Genomic DNA, 17732 nt, shown 5'->3' on the forward strand with positions numbered 1-17732 from the left:
GCAGATCTTGATGGTCACTGGGAGACAGACAAGACAAAGGCTTATTTCAATAGAGCTTTAGCCCCCTGGCAGCAGGAGACTTCAGGTAGGAGGAACACAAAAAGGAGGCTATAATCTGTTTTGAGGTTCCAATTGGGGGAAGATGGGTCCTAAAATACAAGAAAGCTGACTCTGCATTTGTGGGTTCTAGTTATATTCTCAGAGTCCACCAACTAAAGATCAAAAACATTTGAAAAAATTGTGTCTATGAAGAACACAGACCATTCAGTAACTTGTTATTATTCCCCAAATAACATAGTATAGCAACTATTTATACAGTATTTAGTTTTAATCAGGTACCATAAGTAATCTAGAGACAATTTAAAGTATACAGGAGGGTCTAGGTCATTTGCAAATAGTACTTGGCTTCACATAAGGAATTTTGGTCTACTCACAGGTCCTAAAATTAATCCCCTGTGGATTCTGAGGGGTGACTGTAGAATTTAGTGAGGATGAGGCATTGTGGTGACTGTAGGTGAGGTGCTGAGTGAGGGACAGAGCAGCAGATGATCATAGAGTAGGTGTAGAGATCAGGTGGGGTGTGCCTAGGATCCAGGAGGAAGGCACCAAGGCCAGCTGAAGAATAGCCTCATGGCTACAGGATGTGGTGTGCCCTTGGTCGTGGAGACACTTAGGAAGGGGACTTGACAGTTTACTGAAGGTGGGAGCCAGGGAGGAAACCTAAAGTTTGGGGTTTTAACACTTGGTACAGCAGGCACCTTTCCTGAGACACCTAGGAGAAGCTTGGAGTGGACATGTCAAATTTGTATTGTGAATGGGACATCCCAAAGCACCCACCCAGCAGGCAGGTATAGGCTGTTTGATGAGGTAGCCACTGGCCTCCGGTCACTGTTTACACTTAAAATAACCAAAGGATGTAAAATGTAAAATGCAGTTCCCGATCATCCCTGTCTCACTTCAGCAGTCACCTGTGACTAGTGGCTGTCGTACTGGACAGCACAGACATAGAACCTTCCTATTAGGGCTGCTGAAACAAATGACTGTTAAACTCAATGGCCTAAAACTACAGATTCTCTTTCTCTCAGAATTCTGGCACCTAGAAGTCTGAAGTCACTGTGTCAGCAGGGTGTGCTCTTTCTGGAGGCTCTGGGACAGCTCTTAAGCTTCTAATGTTGCAGTAATCTAACATTCCTTAGCCATATACAGAGCTGTTTGATCTGTTTCCATTTTTTCCCGTGGGTCAGTATATCACCAAATATGTCCATTCTTAAAAGTACGGTCACTGGGTAGGGCCTTCTTTAACTCAGTATGATAGCTTGATTATATCCATAAAGACCATCTTTCCAATTAAGATCCCATTCACAGGTAGAAGAGGTGATGATTTGTACATGTCTTTTGGGCAACACAAATCAATCTATGATAATCAAACCAATTGCATTGGATAATTGCTGTAGAGCCCAGAGGAGAGATGGGCACTAAATACATGGGGATGGACGAGACTGACTGGAAGTGTGCCTGGAGAGAGGACGTGAATGTTCTGAGACACGCCTTGAGGGATGTGACGTATCACGATGATAGCGGAAGAGAAACCCGCACAGGAACTGGGAAGAGGAAGGCAAAGGAGGAAGAAGAGAAACTACTGTATGGAAGCTCGGAAGTCAAAGAAACCACCGCAGGATGACCAGTGTTCCCGACAGCTTTAGAGAGGGAGGTCGAGTAGGAAAAGGAATCCACGGGAATCGGCAGTAAGACCTTTTCAAAGGGCAGAAGTCAAGCTGGGTAAGTGTCTGTGGTCCTAGCCCCCTGGGAGGTTGAGGTGGGAAGATTTCTTGAGCTCAGGAGTTTATGACCAGCTTGGAGAACATAGTGAAAAATAAATAAATAAATAAATAACAAAAAGGAAGGGTTGAAGTTGGGTAAAATGAGGAATAAATGATGAATGTGAAGATAGAAACAACATTGGGGAAGTGAAAAAACCCCACGGATTCAAGGAGCTGACTGCATGTCCTGCTCCCCGGACTGTGAGAGGAGGCATGGGTATGGGAGGGGCCTTTGGCTGGAAGGCCTGAGCGCCCCATGGTGTTTTACTGTCCCTTGCTTGGATTTGCCTGCCCTAGTCCTGGATCCCTGGTTGTTCCAGAGACTGATTACTCTTCTCCCCAGGATGAAGTAGAGCTATGACTTCTAGTTACTTCCATACTTCTCTTTATCCTGTCTCTCCTGTCCTGATCAGTGTTCTCGGTGTATGCGATCTCTGTTCCCTCAAACTCTGCTGAGAATGACTGTAACTTGGCATTTCTACCCTAGCCATGGGACCACATCGCACCCTCATAGCATCTGTATGACTAGTCCCCTCTGATTTCCCCTTGTTCTGTGTACTCCAGATGCATGAGTCTTGACTCATTTCCTCCAAAGGCTCATGACTCACCTTCTCCTAGTCCTCAAATGCCATAAGATCTGCTTGACTCTGGATGCCACCTTATGTATCACTCTCTCAGGGATGTGTCCCTGGTATTAGGTCCCCTCTGCTGTATCCCCTGGCCCTGTCTTTACAGCCTGACTTTCCATGTATAATTAAATATTTACTTGTAGGATTCACATGTTGTTTTACCTGCCCAACTCAACCTTAAACTCCATGAAGTTAGGCAATGTTTTCTGTTTACTGTGTTAACCCCAATGCCTAGCATAGTAGCTATTCAAGAAGTAATTATTAAATTAATTAATTCACTTTGGATCCATCTCCCTTGTGCCAACATTTTATTGTGGAGAGTTCAAACTTACAACAGAGGTGACAATTGCCTTATAAGATAGATATTCTTATTAGCCTATTTTAGTCATGATGCATGTTTTTTTTTTGTGTGTGTGTGAGTGTGGGTATGTATGTGGGGTATGCTTTTGTATACATCTGTGAATAGGTGTACTCACCTATGGGTGCAATGGTTGCATGTGGAGGTTGACACTGATCGTCCTCCTCTATTGCTCTCTGCCTTAGCTTTTTAAAAAAAATAAATTCTTCATATTTAATTATTTTTATTTTTTAATATTTTATTTATTACTTTTATTTTTGTATTTTATATATATGAGTGTGTTGCCTGCATGTATGTAAGTGCACCCATGTTAAGCGATGCCTGTGGAGGTCAGAAGAAGGCATCAGATCCCCTGGAACTGGAGTTACGGTTAGTTGTTAGCCACCATGTGGGTGCTAGGACTTGAACAAGAGCAGTCAGTGCTCTTAACCACTGAGCCATCTCTCCAGTCCCTCTACCTTAGTTTTTTTTTTTAAATTTTTCAAAATATTTTATTTATTATTTTTATGTGTACGAGTACATTGCCTGCATGTATGTGAGTGCACCTGTGTGGTGCAATGCCACGGAGGTCAAGAGGGCTTCAGATTCCCCTGGAACTGGAGGAGTTAAGGATGGTTCATAGCCGCCATGTGGGTGCTGGGAATCGAACCAGGGTCTTCTGCAAGAGCAGTCAGTGCTCTTAACCACTGAGCCATCTCCCTAGCCCCTCACCTTAGTTTTGAAGACAGTGTCTCTCACTGAACCCACAGTTCACTGAATTAGGTTGACTGGCCACTGTCTGTCCTCACCAAGCACTGGGGTTACAAGCATACAGTGCCATATCTGGCTTTTAAATGGGTTGTGGGATCCAAACTCAGGTCCTCATATTCGTGTAGCAAGTACTTTGCCCACTGAACTGTACTATCTCCCCAGTCCAAAACAGGTTTTTGCTTGATCAGGTTTGCGCAGCTGATAGTGGTGGTGCCAGGATTTTAAATTCTCAACACCTTAACCTTTATATCCTACTGGGAGTGGAAGACTGATTCTTAGGGACTTTTAGGCCCTTCCCTGAAAGAAAACAAGAGAAAGGGTGACTCAAGTCAGAGCAGAAGGTAGGGGTTTTGAGCTGAAGGAGGAATGCTGCTGGTGGTTACTGTCTGTGGTGTGTCCTTTCCATTGGAGGTGACGTCCTCAGTGAGGAGACAGGAGTGTATGGTGGAGGCAGGGAGGTTTATAACAGCTGCAGAGGAATGGAAAGGAAATCATGTGATTAGGAGAATGATTGTCAAGAAGCATTCAGAACCCAGCTGTGAGTGGAGACTATGAATTTGTAGTGGAAACACTCAGCTTAGCTGAAGTTTTTTGGTCATCAGCACTTAAGCAGTTACAAAGCAGAATTTGCTGTCTTGACCCTGACTCTTCACTTTCCCCATGGTTTATGGGTGTTAGGTATTATTACCCTGTTATCTCCTCAGGCCCACAATCTCCTCCCCATTCCTTCTGACTGCTGAGAGGACTGTGCTCAGCTCTCTGTTCCCATTCCCAAACCTGGAAATGAAGGGAAGAAATGTGAACTCTCAGGTTGTGAATTCACTACTTAAGACTTCCTTACTTTGGGAGGCCAGAGCCATCCTAGTTAGCTTTCCATTTCTGTGATGAAACACTTGAACCAAACCCAACCTGGAGAGGAAAGAGTTTATCTGTTTTACATGTCATGATCATAGTTCATTATTGAGGGAAGTGAGGGTGGGAACCTGGAAGCAGTAACTAAAGCAGAGACCATGGAGGAACACTGCTCCTCTGGCCTGTGCTCAGCCTGCTTTTTTATATAACTCAGGAGGGCCACTTGCTCATGGTTGGCACCATCCACAAAGGGCTGCACTTTTCCACATCACTCAGCAATCAGGAACATGCCTCATAGACATGCCCACAGGCCAGTCCAGTAGAGGAAATTCCCCAACTGAAGTTCCCTCTTTCCAAGTGTGTCAAGTTGACAAAGCCAATCATGACAGTTTCTTTGTGTGTGTGTGTGTGTGTGTGTGTGTGTGTGTGTGTGTGTGTGTGTGTACAGTATACCCACTTGCATGTGCAGTACATATATGGAGGTCAGAGGCCAACTTTTGGGAGTCAGTGCTCTTATACCTTGTTCAGGGAGGTTTTCTCTTGTTATTTCTGCCACTCTATGTACTTTGGGGTAGCTGGCCCTTGGGCTTCTGGGCAATTCTCTTGTTTCCACATCTCATCTTGCTGTAGGAACTTGGGCTGTTGGAGTGCTGGGGAGATCCCAGTCATGGACTGGGGTTGAACTGAGCTAAGTCATACTTCCTGTTCATAACAAAAGAACGTTATTGGCTTTAGCATGAGGTAGAGCTCAGGATCGAGAAGGACATAAGGGAGCTCTATGGGGAGCAGAGGCCCAATGGGAAGGTAGAAAAGTCCTCATGGGAAGTGGACGCTGTTTGAGGGACGATAAGAAGTTACGGGGGGGTGGGGGTGGGGAGACAGGGCTTGAGAGGCAGCTAGGTGGCCTAAAGCACTGGCTGCTCTTGCAGAGGATTCAGTTCAGTTCCCAGCATCCACACTGAGTGACCTTACACCCTCTTCTGGCCTCTGTGGGCATTTCACACACATGGTACATTTGCATATATGCAGGCAAAACACTCATATACATAAAATACAAATAAATAAAACTTAAAAAAAGAAGTTATATTGCTTTAGGCTAGGTAATTATCATGTTTAGAGGAACTAAGTTAAATTTTGGTAGAAGTGTCTGCAAATAACCTGGGACGCTGCTACAAGAAAAGGACATCTGAGGACCCACCAGACAGTTGCGAGCCAGGAGGATGCACAGAAAAACTGAGTAAAACCAGAATGGATCTGGATCTGAGTAGAGCCATAGTTGATCAGGATGGTGAAAGGTCCGGCTGGACCAGCACCAAGAACATTGTCTTTCCCTCACATTGCTCTGGTGGAGAAAGCACAAATTACCAAGGTCTTTCCTCCTGCTCTACATCATTATTGTTTTAGGTGTATAATTAAGTCAACTATACAGTAAGCTATATCGAGTTTTCATTCCATAGTGTGAATTCCGTTATTTTTTAAAAACTTTTAAAAACATTTTATTTATTATTTTTATTTTATGTGTATGTGCATATTGTCTGAATGTGTATAAGTGCACCTGTGTCATGCAATGCCTGCAGAGGACAGAAGAGGCTGTCGGATCCCCTGGAACTGGACTTACGGACAGTGGTTAGCTGCCATGTGGGTGCTGGGATTTGAACCCAGGTCTTCTGCAAGAACAACCAGTGTTCTTAACCACTGAGCCATCTCTCCAGCCCCGTGAAGTCAGTTATTCTTAACAAATTCATAGGTATTGTTACGGATAATTTTCTAATTTGGATAGTCTTCTATCCATCAAATTCAAGATTTTAATTCTCTGAGTGGTCCAAACAAAGAAATAAGTTGCCTTTAGAAAATGCTGCTCTTAGCCAGACATGGTAATATATGCATGTAGCCTCAGTGCTTAGGAGACAGGGGTAGGAGAATCAGGAGTTCAAAGCCAATCTTGGCTGCATAGTGAGTATAAGGCCAGATGGGCTCGTGAAATCACCTTGTCTCAAGGAAAATGAGAGAGATGGAGGTTGAGGCAGGGCGCAGAGGGGAGGATGAGAGAAGAACAAAGAGAAGCAACAACAAAGAAAATGCTGCTTTTCTGAGTTTTATTTCTGTTGGGAAGTAGAACTCATATACATTAATATTTACATTCAAGAATGAGTCTAAATTGACCTTGGGTCACATGAAGCATTTTCTTATTCTCTTTTATAGCTTTATTGGTGTTTGTATTTCACATACCATAAAATCCACTCAGTGTTCAGTGACTTTGAGTACATTCCTGAAGTTGTGTAGCCCTCACTACAGTACAATTTTAGGTTTTAAAAATACTTTTAAAAGAAGCGTCTCATCCTTAGATGCTGATCTCTATGCCCCCCCCCCCTCCTGATCTAGGCAATTATTAACTCACTTTCTGTCTCTGGATTATCCCTTGTAGACATTTCACAGGACTTGAATGGTCTATCTTCTTCTGAGACTGACTTCTTTTCACTGAACATCACAAGTTGATCCTTGAACAATGCTAAGGGTGGGGTAGAGTGGGGATCAGGAGTGCTGCATCTCTTACAGTCAAAAATGTGCATAAAGCTTAAATGAAATTATTTAAAACCTGTTTGTTGTTGTTGACTTAATAAAACTTGAAACATTTATCATACATTAAAAATGAAGTTCTTAAAAAAACTCACCTGGACTAGATTTGAAACAATTTAAAATCCTTAAGGGATATATGAGGGAAAGGCTTAAAATACTTTTATCATGACTAAAAAAGACATTTCTAAGGTAAAAATAATGGAAATCCTTCACTGCGTCTTATGGTTTAGGGACCCCTCTCTCTCTCTCTCTCTTTCTCTCTCTCTGTGTGTGTGTGTGTGTGTGTGTGTGTCAGTAATGGAAGTGGCCATAGTGGCTGCTGATCTTGGTCTTCATCTTGGTGATTTTCCCCATTTTCTTTGTGGCTATCTCTGTGCTGTCTCTGGTGAGAAAGCTCCTGTGGAATCATGTTGACTCATTGGCCTCCCTCCTCTTTGCACCCTGGCTGATCAGTTCTCTGCAAGGTAGGATAGTGTTGCACGTGCTCAGTGGGCTTGGTACTTAGGCAGGCAGGAATCTTCACCCAGGGTTGGTAATACTGTTGAGCCTGGCCTTCAGGGGAGGCGCTGATCCTTCCTTCTTTCTCTGCCTCCCTTTCTCCTTCTCTCTTCTGGTAATTCCACTGGCAACTGCAGGGAGGATCTTCCGACCCACCATCTGCCCTGCATGGCATCTGCTACATGCTTGCTATCTTGAACTGGAATTCTCTCCAGGCCTGTGACATTTGTGCCTTTGAACCCTTTTCTCCTTCAGCACCACCAGGCTTCAGAGTCTCCACTGAGAGAAGGTATTTTCTGGGGTACCTTTTCCATGTTGGTCTGGTGAACAAATACATCTTGGCATAATGAAACCGTGTGGTTTTACATTGAACTACTATGTTGTTCCCAAACCCTTGTAATGAATTTCTCTACTTGCAAGAGCAGCGACCGTGGGTTCCCACCCCACCCCAAGCTGCCATTGCCCCTCACACTGCTGCCGTGGTGCCTGCCTCTGGATGTGCTCCTAGGCTAACACTGGTCTTGGCCCTCTGCTCACAGTTGTGGTAATTAGTGGTAATTATCCCGGCTGGGTTGGGCTGACACTTCAGGACTTTCTCAGGTCTCATCACTGTCCTGATACCCAGGGAACACCCATACCCTATATGGCTTTTGATTCCCTCCAAATGTACTACTGATAGCCTGCTGTTGACCAGAAACCCTACTGATAGAATGAACACTCCACCAGCACACATTTTGTATGTTGTGTGCACTATGAGCTGCAAGCTTTTGCTCTTTTTAAATACTCTTCAAACAAAAATTTGAACTATGTATGTGAATCCACATAGTTCAAATCTGTGTTGCTCAAGGTCAACTGTGTCATTCCGGTTGTGACATGTATCTGTACTCCATTCCTTTTCACTGACAAATAATATTCTGTTGTGTGGCTGGGCCATATTTTGTTTATTCGTTCATCAAGTAGGTTGATAATGTATTTCCATACAGTGGAGTGTTATTTAATAATCGCAATTATTTCTACTTTTTACTTGTATGTATAATGCGGCTATGAACATATGTGTCCAAGTTTTTATACAAACATATATTTTAATTCCACTTGGGTCTGTACTTAAGAACATACTAGCTGAGTCATGACTTGATAACTCCGCATTTAGCATTTTGAGGACCTGTCAGACTGTCTATCAAAGTGAATGCACTGATTTTAATTTCCCAGTGGTAATAAATAAGGGGTCTACCTTATATATGTTTTAAAATTTTTAATTTGTTTTTATTTAATATGTATGAGTGTTTTGCTTGCATGTATGTAAGTATACCCATGTGTGCAACGCTTGCAGAGGCCAGAAGAGGGTATTGGATCCCCTGGAACTGGAGTTATGGATGGTTGTTAGCTGCCATGTAGGTGCTGGAAACTGAACCCAGGTCCTCTGCAAGAGCAGTCAGTGCTCCTAACCACTGAACCATCTCTCTAGCACTATAATTTGTGTATGTTTTTACCAGCATTTGTGTTTTTTATTCTTTTAGGCATCTCAGCAAGTATGATGTTACCCCCTTGTGGTTACATTTCACTAGTGACCAAGTATATACAGCATTTTGTATGTGTATATCTGTACATGAAGAAATTTTCTGGTGCACCTTGTCTGGTAGTAGGTCATACAAGCCTCCTCATTCCAGAGGACTCCTGCCTCACACCCTAGAGGAAAGAATGCTGTAGAGAAAGGTCAAGAAGGATCTGTAGGGACAGGCTTCATTGGGCTTCCCACACAGTCTGTTGTCAATTATGCTGGTGCAGTGGAATGCCCATAAACTTGGAAGGACAGTGTTAGGAGATCTGCTGGATAACTGGGCACAAGGAGATTCCCAGAAGGTGGAGTGTTTGAGGAGCATGCGGCACTCCTGTGCCCCTCCTCCTATGTCAGCCTGTGCATCTCTCCATCTGTGTCCTCTGATATAAACTGGAAAATGTTAATGTTTTCCAGAGTTCTGTGTGCCACGCAAACAAATAAATAAAACCCAAGGAGGGGCTGGTGCGAACCTCAGTTCATAGAGGGCCAGTCAGAAGCACAGATGAAATAGCCTGAAGCCGAGGCTGGCATCTGGTTTCAACGTGGGGGAAAGCCTTAGGACTAAGCCCTCAGCCTCTGGGAACTGGTCCTGCCTCCAGATAGACAGGGTGAGCACTGAATTGGAGTAGAGGATGCCCAGCCAGTGTCCGCTGCAGAACTGCTCGCTTGCTGATGGGGAGTTGCACACATTTTGAGGTCACAGATGTCTTCTATAATGGTAGTTGTAGTATGACAGCGGAGTTAAAAAACAAGGCATTTGTCACCTCCTCCCCACATTTGACATTAGAGGTGATGATCTGTGTTGTGTTTATTAGAAAAGACAGACTTTGTGTTGGGTTTTCCTTCTCTATCTTTAGACCTGGCTCTCTATTCATCTCACCTCTTCCCACAAGCTTCTGGGGAAGAGTTCAGTGTACAAAGTATGCAAACAAAATATCATGCTTTCAATGGTTTTACAAGCTTGTAAGGGGGCAGACATGTAACCAAAAGAGCACTCAGGAGATGAGGTTGTTAGTCATGAGCAGCGGAGAGCACAGGACCCAAAGACTGTAGAAGGATGATGGGCCAGGGAAGTAGAGAGGACCTACAGACACAGAGTGAAATAATTCAGGGTTTTTCTTCAAAGGATGACACTGGAAACCAAAATCTATGTGCCTGAGTCATGGGAAAAGCTCAGAGTGGGATGTTGGCCACAGTAAATGAACTTGAAGTTGCAAGACAGGACATTATGATCTTTCAAATGGAAGGTTTATTCCCTTATTTACCCTTGCATTCATTTTTTAGTGATGTCATAGGGTTTAAGATCACTTTAGGAAGTTGCTGAGTTAGTAAAATCTGATCACTGGATTCCATTCTGTCACCATGTACTCCCACTATTGAAACTAAAACAACTCTACCTACATGTTCAAACATCTCACACAGTTGTGTTCATAGCTGACTTGCCACTGGCAAATGTCCTTGTCTTGTCTTTTGTCTCCCAGTAACCCCATCTGGTCTGGAACTCACTATGTAGACCAGGCTGGCCTTGAATTCACAGAGATCTACCTGCCTCTGCCTCCCAAGCGCTGGGCTCAAAGGTGTGTGCTGCTGCTCTGAGGTGACTGTTGTGTCTTTTAAGAGACGAGTCCCTGTTTATTTTACTTGCCTCATAGCTCGCTGCCTTCAGAGCACCATGAAATCTGAAAATGCTGAACTAAGAGCAGCCAGAACACAGCTCTCCCTGTTCAGGAAGGAGTGTGTGTGTGTGTGGGGGGAACACAGACCTCTTTTGAAAGGCTTCTCTTAGGAACCAGGGTACAGAAGGAAGAATCTGACAGTAGATATTCAGAGACTCGGTTACATACTTGATCCCTGTGCTGTTCTGATTTCATCTCGTGTAGATATCCACGGGCCAGGTTCTGAAGTGCCCATGAGAGCAAGGGTGGATCCCATCTTTACCAGAGCAGGGCTTGCACAAAACAAGAGGAGGCATGCAGTGCAGTGAAGCAGCCCAGTGCCTAGAACAAGAGAGTGAAGGCAGAGCAGCCCCCTAAACAGAGCTTTGGGTTTGGGATTCTTATATTTATCCTTCTAGTGATTTCAAGGTCTGGGAGGGGGCAAGATCTACAGGTGTCATTCCCTTGGTGGGGAGTAATAGTGTTAATGTTCAACCTGACAAGACCAGAATCACATGGGAAATGGGCCTCTTGGCATGCCCATGGGAGATGATCTTGATTGCACTAGTTGAGGTGGGAAGACCTGTCCAGTGAGGGTGGCATGGTTCCCTGGCTGGGTTCCTGGATTCTAAGCAGCAGCTCACACACTCCCCTCTCTGCTTCCTGATTGTGGGTCATGTGACCAGCTGCATCAAGTTCTGTCAGCTTTGACTTTCCTCCATGATCAACAATACCTTGAATTGTGAGCTAAAATAAACCTTTGCTTCTTTTAGTTGCTTTTGTCAGAGTATTTTATCACATCAATGGGAAGAAAATCTCTAGGATTGTAAAAGGCCAGACATTGAAAAGAGATGCTGTTTTTAGTTCTGAAGAATCTGTAAATAGGTATTGCCACATTACGAGGAGAGAAGGAGATGGAGCAAGCTAATATCCACAAGGGGCTGGTTATGGCTTTAGTAGTTGGCCGAATACCATATTACCAGACTTGTATGGGGAAGGGTCTTAGAAATATGCCCCAGCATGAGTGGGGAAAGGGTACTGCTTTTCTCACATTCCGTACTCTTAAAGTTGGCCAAAAGGAGGAAAGAAGGCAGAGGAGCCCAGTCTCTCACAAAATTGATTGATACACTGCTGAGTGGTGGTGTCATCTGCCATTAACTTCTTGTTTCAGAATAAGCAAAGCAACAATATGGTGAGTGCTGATCCAAGTACTGTTTGATTTTATAATTGGGCTCAGCATTCCGATGTGATCTTCCATCCATCACAGTCCTTGTACTTGATCAACCATCTGTGCTTCACAGAGTTTTAAACTACATCTTGTTAAAATATGCACACTCAAAGCAGCTTGAATATTAACCTCTTCATTACACCCGCCTGTTGTGGAAATCATGCTGCTTAGTTGGGAACCTGTACCTCCTAATCCTTCTGCCCATGTGATCTGGGAAATACATATCCCACATTGTAGGGAGCACGTATCATTCTATACTCATGAATTTGTTATTGATGGACACAGACGTTTCATAGAAACTCTCTAAAATCCATTTAATGAAATATACCTTTGAAAAGCATAATCACTGTGTTTCTTTAACATGAATCAGGTCTATAACTTTCCCAAGAGTTTTATTCTCACTATTAACTATGTGTTAAACTATTCACAGCTACCTTTGAGATGACTTAGAGGAAAAGAAGTAAACATTCTGGACCTGTGAAAGAACACGGTGTACTTGATTGTTGACAATGACTTTTCCTAAATAATGACTTCACTCATAAATGGTTACTTTGAGAAGTTTTGAGGGGACTATCTTTTCTTATGATACACCACAGACAAAAAGTGAAATAACTAAGGCTATAACATAAAGGGGAAGTGCTTCTTTTTATCTACCATTCCTCAGATACTGCCAGGGAAAGTTGGTGTGACACAGAGGCAGAACTGAATGCATCACTACAGGTCTACCTGGCCTGTTTCTGCTTTCAGCTGTTGAAATCGAATGCGCAGCCTGCGTGATTTAGCCTCCTAGAAGGATAAACAGGGTCTTGGCTGATGGAGCTTAAATTCTGAGGTTAAGTGGGGGTTACATTGCCTGCTTAGCTATAAGGGGCTCCCAACCATCTTCACTATTATGAAATTGTTGGGGAGAGACAAGGGGAAGTCAGATAAAGAAAACAACGATTTAAAAATATTTACATTGGGGCTGGAGAAAGGCTGAATGGTTAGGAGAACTAGCTGCTCTTGCAGAGGATCTGGGTTCGATTTCCAACACACATGGTGGCTAACAATCATCTGTAACTCCATTTTCAAGGGATCTGATGCCCTCTTCTGACCTTCATGGGCAATGTATGACATGACTGCACTTACATACATGGAGGCAATACATTCATGTATGTAAAAATAAATTTAAAAATATTTACATGCATATATACATGCACAAACATATATACACATATACATAAATATACATATGTGCATTTACCACTAATTCAGAGTAAGAAACTTCAGCTTGTTAAGAAAAGAGGTACTGTATTTATTACTTTTAAATAGACACATCATTCAGTCTTAGCGAGAGTCCTTAGGGATTCTCATTTGATGAGTACATAAGAATGCTTTCCAATTAACTTATCAATGATTTATGAATACATAGTTCTCTGGAGTACTTACAAATATTTGACAAACATAATTACAGAAGGATTCAGTGGGCTGTTTTTCTCTGTTCAAATAAGTGTACATGACATGCATTTACTCAGCAAATCCCTTCTTTACAAATAAGGAAAAGATACACTTGAGCTCTGATTTGCATCATCACAAATGCCTAGATTTTTGTGAAGTTGGAATTGTGGGGGTTTTGTACATCTAGAGTCTTGAGCTGGTCTGTCTCTCTATGTTTATCTACAAAGCACTGGATTTGTAGAGTTACCTCAGAAGGAAAGGGTTTCCCAAAGATCTCGTCACCCCAAACTTGCTCAGGTGAGCAATACCCAAGAGAATGAACAGTGCATGTCTCTGGAGGAATGGCAAATAGCGTAAACTGAGACCAATTTAAGTTAAATGTTTCTATTATTTGTGCGCGCGCGTGTGTGTGTGTGTCTGTGTGTGTGTATGTGTGTGACGTGTCTTTCTGGAATGCCATGGCATGTATGTGGAGGTCAGAGGACAACTTTCAGGAGGCTGTTCTCTCTTTCCACCATGGGTTCCAGGGTTTAAACTCAGGACACTGGTCTTGCATAGTAAGTACTTTTACCCACTATGCCATCTTGGAGTAGTTTAAAGATTTTAAGTTTAAAGATTAAGTTTAAAGATTATGTTAAAGTAAAACATTATTTTTAAGTCTTTATTGTAGGGAATCAAGGCCACAAGGGTCCATTTATGTTTAGACAATGTGATGCTGACATGAGTATATGACATAGGCCAAGACAGCTCATGCTCGACATGGGGTAGGGGTATGAGTCAGAACTAAAATGGCCGACATTGGATATCCAGGATCCTGAAAATAAATAGTGATGTAATCTGTTATATAATCAGTTTTGGCAAGAAGTTACCTTTGTATGACTTCCTGTAAAAAGCCCTTGGAACTGAGGGGACACGTTCTTCCCCAGCAGTAACCTGCCTAATATCCTGTGTGCCCTCACTGGGAGAGAATAAAGCAGGTCTTATTTGCCAGGGGCTCCATGAATCTTCTCTAATCTCTTGGCTCCTCATAACCCTTGTCCCTGCCACCAGCTCCAACTCAGCCTCCACATTTATGTATGGTTAAAGTTTGTCTTAAATTCTAACTTGATAATTAAATTTCTTGAAGTAATTTTTTTTCTTCTCAGACTTTCTTAATGTAAGAATCTTGGGAATAGGGGGCTGGAGAGATGGCTCAGTGGTTAAGAACACTGACTGTTCTTGCAGAAGACCAGGGTTTGAATCCCAGCACCCACATGGCAGATAAAAACTGTCCACAACTCCAGTTCCAGGGGATCTGGCAGCATCTTCTGTCCTCTGTGGGCATTGCACGACACATGTGCACTTACCTACATGCAGGCATAACACTCACATACGTAAAATAAAATAAAAAAAAAAGAATCTTGGGACTAAAGAGGAGATGGCAGCTTGATTTTTCTGTCAGGATCTGTGGGAATGACTTTTACAATATGGACATACTCTGAACAAATGACTTTTACCTAACCTTGCAATCAAAACATTAACCTTAGCTTGTTTATAATGCATACAAGCTCACTGACCTGGACATATGACCTTAATCCCTCAGGATCCCTCCTTGCCTTTGACCAAAACAAAGTATGAATGCCAGTATGTATGTTTTTCATATTCATTGTAAGTAGTGAAGATTATCCCATTTGGGTTGCAAACAACAGAGACTAAATTGATTATGTCTGTTTGCAGTTGTGTGTGTGTGGTGTTCTAGGTTGGTTGGGATCAGAAAGGGCAAAACTTTTCTCTGATAAGGGTCTGACTTTTACTTCCCCATTTCATACTGGATATACTGTTTCAATAAAAGAAATAACAAGCCATTTGCTCTTAAGAGCGCAGTTCTGAGAGAATTCTGAAGGAGCAAGCTCTCAGCAGTTCTGGTCTGTTGGCTTAAAGTGAACATTGAGAATCAGCCTGTTTTTATTCAGGCATAACTGCAATGTGGCATCATGTAGTAACTGTGATGAGTTGGAGAGGGAATTGGTTTGAGAGAAATTTTAAGTGTTAGTAAGTTTGGTCTTAACGTAAAGAGACATATTCTTTGAGCTAATTTTTTTGTACTTGCTCATGGAGTTCAACGGAGTTTACAAATGCTCTTCCTTAGAGTACAGACCCCAAAAGGAATGCACCTTGTGTTAATAGGTAAGAGCGTTCTCAATTTACCTGAGAGAAAAAAAAATCTAATGATAGTAGAAAAGTATTAAGAGGATTAAAGAAGTGGAAAATTGGTCGTACTCATTGCTAAGATCTGACCATAAGGCCTCTGTGTCACATCTCCCTCTAGTCCCGGCACATCTGGTAGCCTCTTGTCCCACGCACCCAGGAACTGCTGCACATATAGTCTCTTGAAGCCACAGTATTGCATGGTTTCACTGTTATTTCCAGATCTCCCTCTTCCTTTAGCCAAGGGCATCCATAAATTCAAGTGCTGTGTCTCATTCATTTTTATTCCTTGTGCAGTGCCTAGTGCCATCTGATCAATGAATGAAGGGGTAAAAAATAATGAGATGAGACAGAGGTTGAAAAAAGGAAGATCGTTTCTACTTTTGGCTTGTAGTTAACACCTGCTATGATGGCTCATATTGTTAACTCATCAGGATCTAGAATTACCTGTGAGATGGGTCTCTGATCATTCTTGTAGAACAGCATCTTAAGTATGTTAAGTGAAGAGGGACAGCCTCTGTGGTGACACCATTCTCTGGCTGGGATCCTGGACAATGTAGATGGAGAAAGGGAACCAAGCAGTATGCTTACATTCACTGCTCTCTTATTCTCACTGTGGACATAATGTGACCAGCTGCTTCAAGCTCCTGGTGCCTTGATTTCCCCACCATGATGGGTTACACTTTAAACTGTAAGATAAAATAAACTCTTTCTCCCATAAGTTCCTTTTGTCAGGGTATTTGTCCCAGAAACAGAAGAAACTGACACCTGTCATTGAATGAAGTTTGTCCCTCCCAAATTTATCTTTGAAGCCCTAGTCTCTAGCATGACTCTATGTATTCAGAGACAGAAGGTGTAGAAGGTAATTTAGGATGAGCAAAGTCATAAGGATAGGGCTGTAATCCCACAAGACTAGAAATGGTGGTTTTGTAAGAAGATGGGGAAAGAAATGTGTCTGTTTACACGTGCATGCATTGGAAAAAGCATCTGCGCTAGGAACACAGCCCTCACCACAACTGGCTATGTTGACACCCTGTGAGAAAATGAACATCGGTTGCTTAAGCCCCCAGTTTATGGTATATTGTTATGGCAGCCTGGGCACTCCAGGACAGTACATTATTGGGCATCTGCCTCTTCTGTGTTCTGTGACTGTTTTTCTTTCTGCAGGGAGTGGGACTTTCCATCTTACCGGCTTCACAGGTCAGAGCTAATTGGACCAAGCTGAATGTTAGACCCAAGATTCTTGCTCCAGGATTTGGAGTTAATAATACTTGTCAGTCTATCTCTTTTGGGTTCTCAAAATAGGCTTTTGTCAACCTGGGTGTCACAGGTCAGTGCCTTTCTGCTTTGTGCATAGATAAGAGAGGATCTGCAGAAAGCCAGAAGGAGAGCAGGGGCTCAAAGCAGGACATGTCTGGGCTGCAAAGAGGTGTTGCCTGGTGCTTCTGTCCTGCCTCCAGGAAATATTTCCTGCCTTTCTGTGAGACATTGCTGTATCCTTGTACTTCCTCTCTTTTCTTCAGCCAGTTTGAGTGGGTTTCTGTTTCTTTTCATCAAAGCATCTTGACAAAGATGAGGATTTTTGAAGTTCATTTTTCCTTTCTGGCTTGAGTTTTTAACTAGGAGAATATAAACTACAAATCACGTACAGCATATGTAAAGTCTCCTCTTTGTTGGCAGGAGATATTTTCTCAAGTGCCCAATTCCAGTAATTCACTGGCATATTCTCTTCCTGACATTCCTCTCCCAGTAGAATCCCATGATAGACTGTAATTCTATGGTTATTCTTGTCAATTGGTGGTGGATAGTATATATATTTTCCAAATTCAAAATGGCAACTGAGAAAGAAAACTGTCCCAAACAAGTTCTGGTACAGAATTAAAAAAAAATTCTTATATAGATTTATTGTGCATGGTACTGAATTATGTAAGTAAATTTCATTCAATTATATATGATGCACTGAGCTTATTCCCCTAACCTCTTCCCCTTCCCACCACTTTCTGTTGGTGCCTTTTGTCCTTATAGACATCTTGCTTCTACTTTTGTGTCATCTAAATAAAAGCATATTTTATGTATCTACTTAAAATCTAGGAACCGTATGTGAGATAAAACATATTTGTCTTTATGAGACTGAGTTATTTCACTTACTATGATTCTCTCCAGCTGTATCTATTTTCTTATAA

General features: G+C 42.5%; 1 long non-coding RNA gene across 1 annotated transcript in view; it reads left to right on the plus strand.

The window, feature by feature from the left end:
• The first annotated feature begins 1299 nt into the window (after positions 1 to 1299).
• The window catches only part of LOC115068196, a 26784-nt gene continuing 10351 nt past the window's right edge, over positions 1300 to 17732 (plus strand). The window contains exon 1 of the long non-coding RNA XR_003847573.1: positions 1300 to 1779. This is a non-coding gene — a long non-coding RNA (uncharacterized LOC115068196). The remainder of the gene's footprint in view (positions 1780 to 17732) is intronic.

This window comes from Nannospalax galili, unplaced genomic scaffold (genome assembly GCF_000622305.1).
Source record: "Nannospalax galili isolate Female #2095 unplaced genomic scaffold, S.galili_v1.0 scaffold207, whole genome shotgun sequence".
NCBI lineage: Eukaryota > Metazoa > Chordata > Mammalia > Rodentia > Spalacidae > Nannospalax > Nannospalax galili.